This window comes from Mercenaria mercenaria, chromosome 1 (genome assembly GCF_021730395.1).
Source record: "Mercenaria mercenaria strain notata chromosome 1, MADL_Memer_1, whole genome shotgun sequence".
Lineage (NCBI taxonomy): Eukaryota > Metazoa > Mollusca > Bivalvia > Venerida > Veneridae > Mercenaria > Mercenaria mercenaria.
In genome coordinates, this window is record NC_069361.1 from 118,829,035 (window position 1) to 118,847,158 (window position 18,124).

General features: G+C 34.1%; 1 long non-coding RNA gene across 1 annotated transcript in view; it reads right to left on the reverse strand.

Annotated features, from left to right (window-relative positions):
* Positions 1-6,267: 6,267 nt before the first annotated feature.
* Positions 6,268-18,124, reverse strand: part of LOC123545267 (uncharacterized) — a 31,864-nt gene continuing 20,007 nt past the window's right edge. Inside the window, exons 2-3 of the long non-coding RNA XR_006685298.2 lie at positions 8,418-8,552; positions 6,268-7,749 (exon numbers count right to left, since the gene is read on the reverse strand). This is a non-coding gene — a long non-coding RNA (uncharacterized LOC123545267). The remainder of the gene's footprint in view (positions 7,750-8,417; positions 8,553-18,124) is intronic.

An 18,124-nucleotide genomic window follows, 5' to 3' on the forward strand; every position in this document is an offset into this window, starting at 1 on the left:
ACATTTCTATGCTTGTGACCTTATGTCTTGTGATATCATTTGAATGAGTTGTGTCTGCTGAACAAGAATTAGTAAATCAGATGGCTACAAATATGTGCATTGTGCCTGAATCACTACAGTCATAATTTTGAATGCGAAATGACAAATCTTACTCTGTAAGTACTGGATTTCTGATAAAGTATCACTGAAAATTATAACGTAAAAAAAAAAAGAATTCTATTAACATAATTTCTTCATGTAAATTATATTTTCTTTTACAGTAGACAATACACTTTCAAATGATACCAACATTTTATGAGCTTACCAGGCATCAATATTTGATTAATTTTAATAGCAGTGTTATACACAATTTGTATTTGCGTAGATTTGATACCTTAAAACAAAATCTATAAGAAGATTCTTTCCAAAGCATAAAACGCAGGCAAGCATCTAGTACTTTATCTTAGTTTTGTAAACAAACTAATTAAATCTGAAAAACAAAATTCCGTTGGTCTAAGTTTTGACTACCTTAGCACTGTAAACGAACTAATACTTGAAAAGTGCTTGCTGAACAATTACCTGCCATCATATCAATTAATTTTTCTAAAACTATTTTAGATATAAAACAAAGGTATCACAAGAAAATTATGTAAACTAATGTTTGGTTATTATAGGAATCTGAAATCAATTTAAAATTTCATTGCTCTGATTTTTTTTTCTTCCTCTTGAAATTTATATCTTTATCTTTGCTGTGCAACTAAAATAGTTTACAGATGAATTCTGGATTTTAGTTTTACAATTAATCTTTTTACATTGTTTAATTTGTTGATCTCACTCTGATAACGCTTACTCATAGACAAATGGAATAAGCATGTCGTATGCTATGAAGTATTGCGGGCTAAGGTTCAACATTAGGAATACAACTCAACAAGAGGTCGTTTTCAAAGATATATGACAATGCAATTGTCGCCACGGTCAATCTTAAAATCGAGACTACGTGGATGTACATTTGTTGTACAAAATATCCTTACCAGATACAGATATGTCAAAATAAACCTAAAATTATGAGGTACCACTCACGCTGTGCCACAAAAAAGTGGTATCGGTTTTCCCCTACGGCCAATACTAAAGAGGTTACAAAAAAACTATTTATAGTTACAACAAAGGTAAGTAATTCTCAAAACAAATGTGTAAGTCAACGAAAAAGGGATCTTCCAAATTAAAAATATATTTTAAGTTACGCTCAGAACACGAAATATGATGGCAGAGTTGATCTTGCTGTGACCTTGACTTATAAACTACTACCATGATTAATGCACTCTGCACATCATCTCCATCTACCTGCATCCCAAGTTTGTAGTTAATACCTTGAATGGTTACTAAGTTATGTTCCGGACACTAAATATTATGGAAGTTCTAGCTCAATTTGTAACCTTGACCTTAAACCTACATATCAGGTTTATGTCCTCTATACATAACGTCAACGTCAGAACGCGCTGACGTTCCGGTTACCCATACTATTATTATTGCGGCGCGTGAGGCGCACTGTGTCATTATGGATTCTTCAATAGAGGCCGCAATGACCCTATTAAACGGCTTTTTGTTACTATTTATTGTAACGTATGTAATAATTAGTTTTATGTTAAAAAGTGCTATATTTGAAATATTAAGGCATCCGGTCCACAAAATAAGTAAGTTCGATACAGCAGTGTTATTAGAATATATTAAATATTGATGCCCGTTGAGCTCATGTACCATCTGAAAGTGTATTGCCCACTGAAAAAGAAAATATTAATTACATGACAAAAATATGTTATACAACTTGTTATTTTTACTTGATAGTTTTCAATGATACTTCAACAGAAATTGAGTACAAGATTTATGACTTAACAGTAACACATGACTACATATAATTTATGGTCATCTTATTTACTGATTCTTGTTCAGCTGACACAGCTCTTTCAAATGATACCAAGAAGACATGGGGTCATCGGCCATCGAAATGTAAAGAAAATAATGCGTTATTTGAATGACTCGTGATAATTATTCTTTCATTGCCGTATAAATGTATAACATTATGTTAATATATAAAATAAACAAGGTGATTATATATAGTTATAATTATATATAATTACAATTCTATATAATTACAATTATGAAAGCGAGTTTAACAATTGTAATTTAACAAGGGGCATCCGCGCTCGAGTGGTTAATGTAGCTGACTTAGAATTACTTGCCCTTGACCGATGTGGGTTTGGGATTCACTCTGAGCGTTGAATTCTTCATGTTGGATGTGAGTAGACCATCCATCTGGCTTACGGAAGGTTCTACCAATGTGCCCGCTCGTTGAAATAATGCATGGAGGAGCATCAGATGTCTTCCTCCATCATCAAAGCTGGATAGTCACCTATACTTGTGTCGATGCGACTTTATGTCTGACAAAAGAAACACATATATGTACTTCCACAAATGCCACAGCGCCAATTTAGGGCTGACGGACACATGTTTGTCCAAAATGACAATTAGCAATAGTTAATATCTTTATTGCGCCTTATGGCTCAGTTGAAACTATATATTAGGGAACATACATATATTTCTTTTCACTCTTTTACCAAATCATATTTAGGATTTCCTTCTCTGATTCTTTTCATAATTGCTTAAAATATTAATTGAAAGGTTAATTATGAAAAAGATGCCGTTTGATGTAACAATAAACTAGTTCTTTTTAAGCAGTAAATGTACACAGTATATGGAACTATTTTATGTCTAAAAGCTGATGAATATACCTTAATTTCGTCTTATATTACATTCATTTACTGATGAATGTACTTTTATAGACGTTTTGATGAAATATTTTTTTCTTATAATGACCAATAAGAAGAAACAATATACATTTCCGATACGTTCACTACAACATTCAGTTATATGTTAAGTCACTAGTTACAACAGTTCCAATCGTGAAAATCTTGCATTGAAATGTTTATCATCAGGTTTCAAATTTTGGGAGACCTAGCTAGCATTGCTTTTTGAATTATTATGCAAGACAATTTCTCACATCTAAAATATAACACTACATATAATACACAGGACAGTTTTATAAGTTGCCTTATTTCTTTTTTTTTTTCAGAACAAAATGGCAGGCTTTGTTTATAAGATACTAGTATTTCTCCTCTTATTATATGTTCATTTTCAGACATATTCATACAGTTCTCATTTGTGTATCTGTGTATCTAGCTTTTCTTAATAAATTATATCGGATATCACTATATGATTCCCATTTCAAGTACACGTGCTTCGTTTTCAATCTGGTCTTTAAAACAGAGACATAGTCTTTCCTTTAATAGGCAATCCGGTAATTTACGTAATGGTGCGACACTGCATGTAAATTTAGCGAAGTGGACCTATGTAAGCGGAACCGATACTACTGGTTCTAAGTCATACTACGCTCATACGTAATTTATTGCCTTCTCGTTTATAAACATCAGCATGTGAATTTACTATGTTTTCCATTTTTTTATAAAATCATTCATACCGGCTTATGTAATTTAATCAACAAATACATATTTCAACATTGGCAGTATGCTGTTGAACATATCTTCACATTTTGTCTTTCTTAAGGCCTTTTACACATCTTAACTAGACACCTTTGTGTCTCACTGATGTGGGTTTCCATTTCACTGGATAGGCCAGCAGTTCGGGCTTCATTTCCAATTCACCGGATACCCTAGTAGACGTGTGATTTCCTCCAAATTTCCCGGATACCTCAGTAGATAGGGGGTTATCTTTGTGAGTATAAACTTTTTCTAAACATGCTTATTTATCACTAATGTGAATTTACCAGAATGCCTTTTTTGAAAAACACAGATATACATTTTTAAACGGAAAGAATTGAAAATTGTGATATAAATGTAAAAATGCTAAGAGGAGATTTTATCCCTTTTGGTCATCATTGAGCAGGTAGGATTGTGTCGGGTTGGGGGCGGGGGTGTAGGTGGGGATATGTTAAAAATGCATTTTTAATTTGTTGAATCACTAGGAATAAAGGCTCAAATATGATCAAATCAAACTTGCTCTGTCAGTGTTTAATACTTATTAATTATATTAATAATGTATATTGTTTTTGTTTGTTTACTTTGCGATTAACGCTGTGTGTCAACACTATTTCAGTTATATAACGGAGGGCAGTTAACATAACCAGTGTTCCTTGATTCTGTACCTGTACACACCTGTTCTCCGCAAGTAACTGACAGCTTCCCCACATGAATCAGAGAAAGAGGAAGAATGATTTCAGAAACAAGCTTTTATTAAATCATCACGGAGAAATGCGCTTCACCCGGGGATTGAACTCACGACCTCGCGATCCATAGATCTGCGCTCTTCCTATTCAGCTAAATGAACGGGCTAAAAGTAGTCTATGGGACCAATTGTAAAGGCTTATTCTTTATTAAACGTCAGCATTTAGTCCCGGAGTAATTTAAAACAGTGATATTTCCTACTTCAAACGTTTACCAACCAAGGATGTAATAATCTTAAACCTGCCAAGCTGTCAATAACTTACCCTTTATAATTTATGTTGAATGAAAAAAAAACTTATGAAAAAGACACTGCACACTGCAAATAATCATAAGAACAGTAGAAATAGCTAGTGCATGGAAATAATTTCAGGTGTAATGATTTTAACTTGACATTTGATTAAGGTGAGATCTGATAAAATATGCCACATTTAAATAAAAAAAACATTACAAATAATTGTCATAAGGAAATGTAGAAAATGATAGGTATATTTCTGCAATAACTTGCGTCATATTATTTTCTGATTTCCATAATTTGGCTGCTTAATCACCGTGTCAAATAACTTATATATTCAAACGTATTCAAACTAGACTTTCGTCACAAACTATCTATAACGCATTGAAAGTTCCATGTACACCGCCGTATGAATACATCTGCGGATGTCAACATATTATATCTAGGTACGTTTATCATGTGTAAATGTTGAGTTCTGCTCAACCGAGGGCTAGAGGACGTGGCCGGTACCTTGCATTTCCACTACAGTCCATCGACAGGCTCAACCATACCGAGCCTGTAACATTTTCGTTTATGTCGTGATGGGCGACTTGTGGTTTTCCACGTTTACAGTTTTATTATCACAGTAGCGTTGTTTGTACCGTGTGACGGCCGTAAGATATCTCCTCGTACCTTCATTCAATTATTATTATTATATTACTATTATATTTCGGTCTCTTCAGATGATCAGCACGATATTAATGTTGTGTTAGTATACTGTTTAATTTTTCCACATTGAACATTTCGGCTTGGGTGGTTTCAATACTCCCAGTTTAATAACTTAAAGTATTGTTTAATAGAATTTTTACTACCGTGAGTTTGTGAGTTGGGTTTTACGGCGAATCGACACAAAATGGTAATATATCGCCGAGAAAAATGTCATATTGCAGACACCAACTGTAAAGCATAAACATTGATGTAAAAATGTAAAGCATTCCTAAAAAAATCCATGTTAAAATGTAACGAACACTATGAATAATGTAAAACATATCTAGAAAACATCCAGGTAAAAAAGTAAAGGATATCTAAAATCAGTTATGTAAAAATGTATATACGTGTGTGTTAAAATATCAGCTGCAAACATTATAATATTGCAAGATGTAAATAAAGGTATCAAATGTTAGATTTTTTGATATATTCCTATCTGCTTTAAAAACGATAAAATATTTCCGACTGAAACGGTTTCAAATAACACTTTCAAAGATTGAACGTCATAATATGTACTGCGTTGTGTAGCAAAGTCCACACAGTCGATTAAAATTTGTTTAATAGTTAGCGGTGTTTGACATGGTACACATTCGGGTTGATCTTCTTTATTCCAAAGATAAGAATGAGTCAAACGGGTATGACCTATTCGACAGCGAGAAAGAACAACTTCCTCCCTGCGAACAGATCTGTTCCCTTGGTGCAATTCCCCTAGAGCAGGTTTGATATCATGAAGTTTATTGAATGAAGCATTGTTCCATGACAATTGCCATTTAGATAAAATGTATTTGTTTATATTGGGCCTAAAATCGGTATGTGGTAATTTCAAATTAGATTGTGATGCATGATCAGTGATGGACATGATTGGGTGGAGGAGTGAGGTGGGGGAATGGTACAACTTGCATGTTGATAAATAATCATGGAAGGTTTGAAAAAAATCTAAACTAAGAAATGAAAAAAAAAATTGTTTATTTATTTTATTTTTTTTTTTTTTGGGGGGGGGGGGGGGGGGGGGGGGGTGTGTGACCAAGGCAAGTGGGTGACCAGGTGTGGGTGCGCAACTTCACATGTTATAAGAAATGTTCACAAAAAAGAATGAAAGAAATTTAATGAAATTCTGCCAAATGGGAAGTTTGTTATGTACAAATATGTGGATTTTTAGACAATTAAAGGGCAATAACTCTGAAGTTACAAAAGAAATTCGTACGAAATTGTGTGCGCACAACCACATTATAGAGCTCTAAATTCTGTTAAAGTTTCATAGTTCAAGGTCAAATATATCAAAAGTTATGATGCAGAAATTGCCATATCTATAGTACCCTATATAGTTAACACTAGAAACTTCTTAGGGCCATAACTCTGGTGTTACTTGGGCAATCTTTCTAAAACTTGATGGGCCTCATAACCTCATTGTGGTGAACATGTATATTAAGTTTTTTTTGAAAAATATCTAAAATAAGGAATGATTTTTTTGGGGGGGTGGGGGGGGGGGGGGGCGGGGGCGTGCCGGGGGATCGGGAGGGGAAGGGTGTGATCAAGGTAAGGGGGTGACCAGGTGCGGGTACACAACTTCACATGTTTACAATATATGTTCATGGAAAAGAATGAAAGAAATTTAATGAAATTCTACCAAATGGTAAGTTTGTTATGTACAAATATATGGATTTTTATACAATTAAAGGGCAATAACTCTTAATTTACACATACATCCAAACTAAACTGTGTGTACACAACCACATTATGGTGATCTAAATTCTGTTTAAGTTTCATAGTTATAGGTCAAATATATCAAAAGTTATGATGCAGAAATTGCCATATTTATAGTACTCTATATAGTTAACACTAGAAATTTCTAAGAGCCATAACTCTGATGTTACTAGGGCAATCTGACTGAAACTTAATGGGCCGCAAGAACGCATAATGGTTAACATGTATATGAAGTTTTAAATAAATATTCCCAACCATTTTCTAGATATGGCTCCGGACGGACGGACGGAAAGACGGACTGAAGGACGGACAACGCCAAGACTATATTCCTCCGTCGGGGGATAATAACTTTTGTACTTAAATGTGTCATGTACTTTTCAGTGATCACTCATATATAGCTACCGTAGGTAAAAATAAGCCAGCTCTGAGAAGTCTATAATTATGTGAGCTTAATAAAAAGCTTATAACTCAAATCTTACAGTTTAATGACATTCAGTGCACACTGTACATGCATCTTGAACACCCTTACAATTTACACTGTACAAAATCTTAAGTTGTGTATCACAGCCAAGCTCTCTGGCAAAAACAGCCCCTCTCTAATATTTATAATGATTTAAATGTACATCACTGTCTGCTGAATGTTCCAAACTGGATAAATGTCTGTAAATATATCAACCTGAGCAACTTCAACTGGTTCTCCTAATTTTTCCAGTGACTCTTGTGAATTCCAGTGACCATTCGTGCGACTGAACCAGCATCTTGTGTGAGACTTAAAGGCCTGCAGCTGAACGTCTGAAAAATTGATTCAAACTTGTCATAATATCTCAGATTAAATACTTTAACAGTTTAAAATTCAATTGCATGTATGAGCAAAATATATGTCTCAATCTGACTGCAAAGAAAATGTGAAATTGTAAAAAAGTGCCACTCACAACAATTTTTCTCTGAACATTTATATCAAAATCTTCTTTCCCCTCACTGAAACTATTATAATGTAATTTAAAACCTCAAAACCAAGTATATGTAAGACTCTGCCATAACAAACAGTTTAAATACTAAAACTATCAATCACGAAGCAGCCTTTTCATTATTCCTTGCCTTACTGGCTTCTAGATCTCAAGAAATGTTTACTGTTTTCAGGTAAAATTAACTACAATCTGAACTGAATCTTCTCACGGGTCAATACAGCTTAGTGTACTATTACTAAGTGCTCACTGCTTCAAGTAGACACCGCCATTTATATGACTGAAAAATTGTTAAACCTGAACACACACACACACAATCCACACTTTCTTCAGGTAGTCATTATGGCAAAAATAGCTGAAATAATGTTATTCTACTATAATTCTACTTCCTAGCTTTTTTTGCTTGCAATTGCAATTTAACATATATATTAAGTTTTACAATATCACAGAATAGTACCTAGTTATTATTTAAAACATCTACAAAGCATTATTTACCATTCATAGCAGCAAATAAATGTCTTTGGTCGAATCTGGGACGATGTAGACTTATATATACAAAAGTGGCCAATTCCCATCTATGCATCAAACTTCTCATTGTTCTTAAGCGCTCTCATTTCAGGCTTTTTGTTACTACAAATGTAAGAAATTCAACAGAATAAGTAATTGTACAATTCAGGACCTCAGATATGATGATTATACTCAATTATTTTATAAGGCAGTCGAAATTCAAGAATAGTGTTTGACCATCTGCCTGTTTTCCTTCAAAATCAATAAAAAATATATCAATTTAAGGCCCAATCTGTTCAGTTTTCAAATCCTTGAACTTTTTTATTTTGCACAAATTATGATAATATATATTCCTCTGTTCAGACTGTGAGTACTTGTAAATTCAAGTAATAAAGAGAGTAATTTCATGTAAACAAGAAAAAAAAATACACATATCTGACTCTAAGGTCAGAGTTCTTCGGTGCAACTTAAATTTCTAAAAAAATATTAAAAAAATATCATACTGCACCATTTTTTTCTCTGCCTACCGGTTTCAAACATAAAACTGATAAAAATGCATTTCATGAATAAAAACCTGCAAATTTAGAAACTTTCCAGAAATATGTAAACTGAAAATAAGTAGAATTTTCAACATTTTTCAAGTGGCTACATACATTTTACCGAGACTGAAGCAATTTCAACAAATGTCATGAATAAACCAAATGTTTTCCAGATTTCACTGTTTACAAGCCATTCACTGTTCAAATAACATCCATGTAGAATGAAATATAACAAAAATAGATAATTGACCTCGAGCTATCTGTCCATAAAGGCCTAAGACCACAGTTATTTTTAGTGAAATGTTCTATAGGCACAATTTTGCATGCACTTCAAATCCCCTAAAATACCTGCACTCGACAGAACTATTCAAAACAAAAACATCCAGCCAAAATAAACCTCTCTAAAAGTTCATTCCAAAATGGATATAAAATGACATCAGAATCATTATAAAAACAATGACCTTTGTCATGTTTATCAGAATTCACAGTACAACATGATATGACGTTTACCATTTTCCGTCACAAATTAAAAATTACTAAAAATTCCAGCATGAAATAATGTCACACACCTGTTAACCACTACAGAATGATGTAACACACACATGAGAGTTACTACAGACTTGCACACACATTATAGGCACTACATTAAACATTCATTTTTGAATGGATATAAACATATATTAGAAACATTAGAAAACAATGACCTTTGTGAGAATTCACAGTAGAACATATATGACGAGTGTGTCATTTTCCATTACAAATTAAACTTAGCTTAAAATTTCAGTTCACAGCATAAAATAATGTCACACACCTGTTAACCACTACTGATATAATACACACATGAAAGTTACTACAACCTTGCACACAGTATAGGCACTACAGAAAACATTCATTTTTGAATGGCTATAAGCAGATATAAGAAACATCTGAAAACAGGGACCTTTGTGAGAATTCACAGTAGAACATATTTGACGAGTGTGCCATTTTCCATTACAAATTAAACATAGATAAACATTTCAGTTCACAGCATAAAATAATGTCACACACCTGTTAGCCACTACTGATATTATACACACATGAAAGTTACTGCAACCTTGCACACACATTATAGGCACTATAGAAAACATTCATTTTGGAATGGATATAAAGAGACATAAGAAACATCAGAAAACAATGACCTTTGTGAGAATTCTCTGTAGAACATATATGACAAGTATGCCGTTTTCCATTACAAATTAAACATAGCTAAAAATTTCAGTTCACAGCATAAAATAATGTCCCACACCTGTTAACTACTGATGTAACAAACACATGAAATTTGCTACAGCCTTGCACACATATTGTTTAACGTTGCGCCAACACCAGTAAGGTCATATATGAAAACTTTCAAGCTTTGATGGTGGAGGAAGACCCAAGGTGCCCCTCCGTGCATTAGTTCATCACAAGCAGGCACCTTGGTAGAACCATGGACCTTCCATTTATAAGCCATGTGAATGGCTAAATAACATGCAGAGTTCAACCCCCTGGGTGAGCAGACCTGGGGTAATTTACAAGAGCTGTCGGATGACAGCAGGCTCGACTATTCGAAGAATTAACTGAAGAACGGGGTCAAAATATTACCACAAATATTCAGACTAAAGAAAAAAAAATAGATTAAACAAACAATGATCCTGTATTTGTGGATTTTGATTAAGTCTTGCACTAAATGGCAATGATTATGAAAAACTTAACCAATTTCAAAGTACAGAAAGGGCCATAACTCAGGCAAAATAGTTGACAGAATTATGTTCTCTTGTCTGCAGATGCAAGTTTGTTTACAATTTTCGCCATTTTTGTAAGGGAAACTACTCTCCGCGCTTTATTATCACGGTATCGTTCCAAAAAGTTCAAGAACAATGTATTTGATAGCCATACAACTTGATTACCAACCTTTAACATGGAAAGGTAATTTTCATTGATAAATGTTGTTTACTTTGTCTATTTGGTCTGTTTTGGTATTATTTTAAAACGTTTTATCTCTTTAGGACAATGTTTGACTTTCAGAGACCTAATAAATGTAATTTTTATGTTACAAAAATTATTAGTGTTATTAAAGTAGTAATTCTAATTGGAGATGGAAAAAAGTGTGATTCATATTACATTTTACTGGCAAGAAATTTTGACAGCCTGTATATTTGCAGTGATTTTTTCGATCTACCAGTATTTACTGGCAGGCCTAAAAATTAACTACAGCACTGTGGACTATGATTCGTTGGTGAAATTCTCCTAATGGTAAATCATAAATATGACAGAAACTTACCTAGACTTCTAAAACTGTGAATGTGTTACAGAATATATCACTGACAGCTATTCAGATTGAAATCAAAGCTTTCCTGTTCAGTATATTATTTTCCAAATCAGGAAAGTTTTATGTCAACCGGGAAATTAAAGAAATTGCCAATTGTTTCCTGTTTAGGAATCTTTTTATCCAAAACGGGAAAGTGCTGAAAGCTTTAACTGTGAGCTCCGACTTCATCTCAGTGTTGTTATATTTTTTGGTCCTTCGGGATCATTGATTTCAACTCGTTTAGATTTGAAGATTGAATACTGCTGGTGCTAGGGGGCGTGGGCAGTGTTGCATTTTCTATTACTGCCCATGAACAGACTCAAAAACCGAGTCTGCAATTTTCACTGTTCTTCTTGTTCTCGATGCTTCCGAGGGATCTAATTTCCAGATTTTATTGAATATCTCAATAGCAATAACGTTTTAAAACTTTGCTCTCGTTATTCAAAATAATACCAAAACAGACCAAATAGACAAAGTAAACAACATTTATCAATGAAAATTACCTTTCCATGTTAAAGGTTGGTAATCAAGTTGTATGGCTATCAAATACATTGTTCTTGAACTTTTTGGAACGATACCGTGATTATTTGTGTATAATTTGAAAACTAATTTTAAGTACAAGTTGTAGGTGCTAAAATGTCAGAGTGAAGATTGCATTTCAAAACTTCCCTGATAAGGAAATAGAAATTGCCAGTTCTTTCCTGTTTCGGGAAACTTTTTATCCAAATAGGGAAAGTGCTGAAAGCGTTAACTTTGAGCTTGAATATGTCAGAAACAATAATGTTTTAAAACTTTGCCCTCGGTAGAATTTTAGATAAATGTTTTAAGAATGGATTCAAGCAAATAGTATGTAAATCCAACGTGTTTTGTTCATCCCGGAGCCCATGCGGAAAGGTAAATAAATGTGGGTGTTTTTTTTCCCGATCGGGAAATTTTTCAATCAATATTTCTCGATTAGGAAAGTGAAAAGGGAAATCCCCTCGGGAAATGTTCAGGACAGCATATACTACCATTCGATACCAGGAAACACGCTTACTGGACGTATATGATTGTGAAAGTGTATAATATGATTGTGAAAGTGTATTTGTTTGTTTGTTTTGGGTTTAACGCCGTTTTTCAACAGTATTTCAGTCATGTAACGGCGGGCAGTTAACCTAACCAGTGTTCCTGGGTTCTGTACCAGTACAAACCTGTTCTCCGCAAGTAACTGCCAACTTCCCCACATGAATTATCAGAGGTGGAGGACTAATGATTTCAGACACAATGTCGTTTATCAAATAGTCACGGAGAACATACGCCCCGCCCGAGGATCGAACTCGCGACCCCGCGATCCGTAGACCAACGCTCTTACCTACTGAGCTAAGCGGGCGGGCTGTGAAAGTGTATAATAATATGGACCAAATGTATGCTAATTTCAGTAAATTATACCGATAGAAAGCTTTGAAACTAGCACAAAAGAATTACTGTACTGATTAAAATTTGATATCCGGGGAAAGAAATTGAACTGATTGGTACCCGGTGAAAAATATTTTAAGGACTGATTGGTTCGGGGACACTTTTTCATTTTACTAGTCCCTTTAAATTCTATGCAGCTCTGTGGAAAGCAAAGTTCCAAGCGTGAAATGAAGGATCGGGATAGAGAAAATGTCATTCTGTAAGTATGCTAACTAACGTTTCCTCCAAAGCTAAAGGTTTTCTTATAAATGTTAAAAACAAGCCAAAATTAAGAACATTTTGTACATTGTTCAACTTTACCTACATGTTTATTTATCTTTGTTTTGTTTTTTTGATTTTTGATTTAACGTCGCACCGAGACATGATAGGTCATATGGCGACTTTCCAGTGTAGTTTTAAATGCATCATTCATTGACACTGATACTTCGAAATTTTTAAGTTCAATACATTGACATATATTTCTCAAAACACGGAAGTGTAAAGGCGATATCTAAGAACAAATATAAGGTACCAAACAAAATGCACTATCGAATGAAAACTCTACGACTGATTAAACCGAATCACTGATCGGTGCAAGGATGACTTACCCCGTGTGTAACCGCACACTGTGGCCTTGGGAATGGCGGAGATCTTTTAAACCTCTGGTAAAGCCGAAAACTATTGAAAGGTAAAATCCATGTCGTAAGTCCCCAACTATGATGTTATAAAAAAAATACATAGGTCCGATCAAGGCCATCAGACTTAACAAACAATGACTCTGTATTGTCCAAGAAATGCAGAGTGCAGATCAGTGGCAACTTGAAAAAAACGACAGTGTTTCTAAAAAAAAAAAAAAACACAGGTCCTGTGCGAGGCTAAGCTAAGGGTGTCATAGGGTGGATGAGGATATATGACGTCTTTGTTTCGCCACAACGGCCAATATCTTTACAAAATGATATTTTGGCTATGTAGCACATATAAACTACTTATATGCCGAAACGAATTTGGATATTCCTTTTCCATATTTCGTAAAAATGACTTTAGTTTTATCATGCCCAAAATCGGTTTCTACGGTATTCTATATACTTATAAGGTTGAGTAAAGAATGCATTGGTCGGTTTCAAGACTAATATTAAAATAAAAGACAGTAACAATAATTCTGAGTCGGATAATGAAGGCTAAGGAGTACCCTGGTTACAAAGGATTGGTGCATTCAAAAAATGTTGATCTATAATGACCAAAATTCTTTGTATACACTACCTGACATAAAGGAATATAGACAATATACAGACTGGTGACGCTAGGTCATCTATGCTAGCAAAATAAATTATGCCTGCATATTTCTTGTATCTCGAAATCAATCTAACATTTCTACCGGTTTTTAAGTGATTCAAGTCACTTTTCACTTTTTATCCACTGACGATTCACCATACTATAAAAACCCCGAAGGCCACAAATTCTAGCAAAGTGTATACACAAAAGTTCACCATTTAAGCCTAAAAGTGCCATGCAGTGGAAACTGGGGTAACAAATTGATAACATATTTAGTGAACAAAGGCTTGAAGATCACCTCCCCTTGAGTTTTTTTTTCATGAATTATCTCCGCTTAAAATTTTCTCAATTTTCCTGCGGTAAAATGTTGTTCTTGCATGGAATTAGATACAAAAGCACAAACTGCAGCATTCTACCATGTATTTTCTCAAATACGCCCATACTTTTCTCACAATCTTAGAAGTTAAATATTTTCCATAGACTTTAATGTTAACTAAGAAACCGGTTATCTCTCCGAATTTATGCAATATCATGAATCCCTCCAGTGAAACATTTTAATTTCTAATATGTTCATGATGACAAAGTTTCAGTGAAATGCTACCAACTAGTTCCAAGATACAAAATATGGCCTTCAGGGTTTTCAAGTCTTAAAATAACTTCTCTGCTGTATTTCAGTTGTTTTTTTTTTTTTATTTTTACCATCTAGCAAGAAAATATGGACGACATTGTTTGAATGAAAGTTAGATCTAAAATTAATAAATGATATTATTTTTAGCATTAAACAAATAAGGACATCGGGTTTATATCGGACTTTCCTGAAGGCGGATTTTGAAAAATACTGACATTACCTTTTTATCCCGTCAGAATGCGGGCTTAATTCCACCTTCACTTTCCCATTGACAAAAACTTACGTAGATCGAGCTTACAATACCATTACGTGCAATTTAATTTAGACCAGGGTATGGGATGGTTTAAAATATTTATCTGCGATATATACCGTTGTTATAATTACAGAACAATTACAAGACATCGAAAAGAACTAATTAGGGATCAAAACAATCCTTTAATTTTCTACATTGATGAGGAATTCTTGGATTTGCGTATATATTTTTGAAAAGGTGAAGATACTTTCAAACATCAAAATACCGGTAGTATTTACGACAGGCCAGTTCTACAACACCAGACTGCATCTTAATGCCGAATCAGAGTTATACGTAACTCGCGCACATATATATTATTTAAATATATTAAAGGAAATCTGTCATTCGAAACACGTGTCGACTAATATTGTATCTGGTAGTTTGCATCCAGCAAAAAAAATAAATAAAAAAAAATACGCTATTTATTTACAAATATTGGATTGTGTAAAAATTCGAATGAATATGATACGCACTCCTCTAGAATGCGTAGAGCGCATAGAGCATTACGTAGCCATAACTACGGGCGTTTTAGTAGCGTTTAACTACTGGACATGCAGCGAAATGTATTTTCCACATACATTTTAATCAAGAATCGAGAAATAATAAAGATGTCCCTTAAGTTTGTTTCTTATATATCAGCAAAATAAATAATCCGCGCAAAACAAATGCGGTACGACGAACACATTAGATAAAACACATGTATGCGACAATGTAAAATTTTAAATTTAGCTCGTATCTTTTCATAAAGTGAGGGGGGCCGGGGGATGGCCGATCATCTGCCACAACCCCATGCTACCTGCTTCTTGTTAACATTAATCACTCTCTAAAAAAGTTGAAACATTTTAAAGTTTATTCATTCTGGATTGGAGCCTAACAGTATGTAGATAGTATTCACTGCGAAAAAAGAGTTAATATACGGGAGTGTACGGGATTCCGTATATTACCCGTATACGGGAAGAAATACGGGAAAACTAAAATACGGGCGTGTACGGGGCTTGTATATTTAAAAGTCCGTATACTAATAAAATACGGGTTTCCGTATAATATGAAATACGGAATTCTTAGTATACGATACCCCGTATATTATTGAAATACGGGACATTCTAAAAAGGGTTATTCTGATCGTATACAACACCGTATATTCCCGTATATGTCTGGTGCACGGGAATACATAAATCCGTATATTACGAAAATACGGGATGTATATTTCCCGTATATGTTTTATATACAACCCCGTATATTTCCCGTATATTCTGGATATACGGGATATGTATAGTTTGTATATTTCGAAAATACAGGGATTAAATTTCCCGTATATTCTTTGTATACAACTCCGTATATTTCCCGTATATGCCGGAAATACGGGATTTAAATAATTTGTATATTTCAAAAATACGGGACGTATATGTCCCGTATATGTTTCATATACAACCCCGTATATTTCCCGTATATTCTGGATATACGGGATATGTATAGTTTGTATATTTCGAAAATACAGGGATTAAATTTCCCGTATATTCTTCGTATACAACTCCGTATATTTCACGTATATGTCGGAAATACGGGATTTAAATAATTTGTATATTTCGAAAATACGGGACGTATGTGTCCCGTATATGCTTGGTGTACAGCTCCGTATATTTCCCGTATATGCCAGAAATACGGGATTTAAATAATTTGTATATTTTGAAAATACGGGACTTATATTTCCCGTATATTCTTTGTATACAACTCCGTATATTTCCCGTATATTCTGAATATACGGGGTATGTATAGTTTGTATATTTCGTAAATACGGGACGTATATGTCCGTATATGCTTGGTATACAACTCCGTATATTTCCCGTATATGCCGGAAATACGGGGTTTAAATAATTTATATATTTCAAAAATACGGGATGCAATCAATATGTGTAGTGAAAATTATTTTCTCCGGCCATTTCAAAGGTCAAACGTTTTGCATGTTTTCGAACTTGTACGTGTATATAGAATGAATGCCAATATTGAAAGAAAGAAATGTTTTATACAAATATGACATGAACTGAAAAAAGCATTCACGGACCAAAAACAGGTATAAATTTAAAATCAAACATGAATGAATCCATCATTTCATCTAGCGCGTTCCCGATTTATTTTAACATTTAATCTAAATAGCCGATTGAGAAAAGAAAAAGATTAATCAATTAATCCCTATTTATTTGTAGTGATAAATACATCCGTGGATCATCGCCATTGTAAAAATCTAATGCAAGCATAAATTAACTCTTTTTCTGCACATTTCCAACGCTTGTGCATACAATGCAAATATTTATAGAAAAAAAGAGGAACTAATCCATTTATATTTTGTACTGAAAAAGTATATAAGACATGTATTGATATTTTACTTATGAAATCAATTCTAATATTTTTACAGACGCAAAGTAATCGATATAATGTGTCTGCGTCCAAAGATTTGAACAAACGCCTTTCGTTCGATTTAATGCAGTATCGTTTTTGTTGGGATGAACGTTGCGCTGACACACTTATAGGTCCTTTAGCGACTTTCCTGTTTTCTTGGTGGAGGAATACCCCAGGTGCCCTAACGTGCATTATTTCATCGTGACGAGCGAGCACCTGCTTAATGTCTTCCTCACATGGAGAATTTTAACACTCTGAGTGAGGCTTGAACCCGCACCGGTGATGGGCAACTGGTTTGAAGTCATCGATCTAAACCACTCGACCACGGAGACCCACTCCGGGTAGGTCGAACCTTTAAACCAACATGTAGATAACATAGCATTTTGGTAATAAAGAAAGCACATAATCTATCAAAGTCATTCAGTTTAATATAATTCAAACAGCTATAAAATATGTATTTTATACCTTTTTGTTCAATGTTCACTTTCAGCTGTTACTTGATTATAAATCATAGAGCGGAAAATATTTTCATATCCGTTGACTTTTGTTTCGAAGTAATTCTGCAGATGTTCTACGTATAGTACGGTGGCATAGCGAGGACATAGGAAATATTATATTTTTTCTGTGCGCACGTGTTAGCTACCACGTGCGTATGTGGTATTTACGAAGTAAGTGTTTCTTGTTTTTGAAAAATAGGCTGTTATCTCGATTAGTTCCGTTGGTAATTTTTCACGTTCGCACGTGTCAGCTAACAACTGCGAACGTGATAGCTATCACATGCGAACGTGTTAGCTAAGATAGTTATTA